Consider the following 942-nt stretch of genomic DNA (forward strand, 5'->3'; position numbering starts at 1 on the left):
AGGAGTTTTGCAATTTGGTAAGAAGGGGAAGCTAAGTCCAAGATTCATTGGACCATTTGAAATTTTAAAAAGGGTCGGACCAGTAGCGTATCGCTTGGCACTTCCACCGGATCTCTTGGGAGTTCATCCATGTTTTCATATTTCGATGCTTCGAAAGTATCTTCATGACCCTTCTCATGTGATTAAGCATGAAGACGTACAATTAGATGAAAGTCTATCATACGTTGAGCATCCGGTAGCTATATTAGATCGCCAAGTGAGACGTTTACGCTCAAAAGATATTGTTTCAGTAAAAGTCCTTTGGCATGGTCCATACGGTGAAGAAACTACTTGGAAAACCGAAGAAGTCATCCGTGCAAAGTACCCACACTTATGTTGATACTCAAGGTTAGTGGCATTTATTAAATAAATTCGAGGACGAATTTTTATAAGGGGAGGAGATTGACACGCCCCGTGTCCCTTATAAATGAAAATATATAATAATAATAATAATTAAATAATAATAATAATAATAATAATAATAATAATAATAATAATAATAATGATAATGATAATGATAATGATAATGATAATGATAATGATAATGATAATGATAATGATAATGATAATGATAATGATAATGATAATGATAATGATAGTATATTTAACGATTTTTAGGGTTTCCTAGAGTTAGTTAAACTTTAGAATAAATTTCTCTAAAGTCTTGGAAATACTTTTGATACTCAGATTTTTCAACTGAGACCTTGCCGACTACTCTGAGAGTTGTTGGAGAGCAAACTTAGACGATTATCCATAACTGTGAGTTGACGACGATCATCTTCATATATTTTTATACTGCTATTATTATTATTTTACTTGTTTTCTATATTAAAGTATTTATTGAAAAATTTGGGAAACACAACCTTTGAATTTTATCTCGATTTCGTCAATTATTTAATTTAA

Source organism: Cicer arietinum, chromosome 7 (genome assembly GCF_000331145.2).
Source record: "Cicer arietinum cultivar CDC Frontier isolate Library 1 chromosome 7, Cicar.CDCFrontier_v2.0, whole genome shotgun sequence".
Lineage (NCBI taxonomy): Eukaryota > Viridiplantae > Streptophyta > Magnoliopsida > Fabales > Fabaceae > Cicer > Cicer arietinum.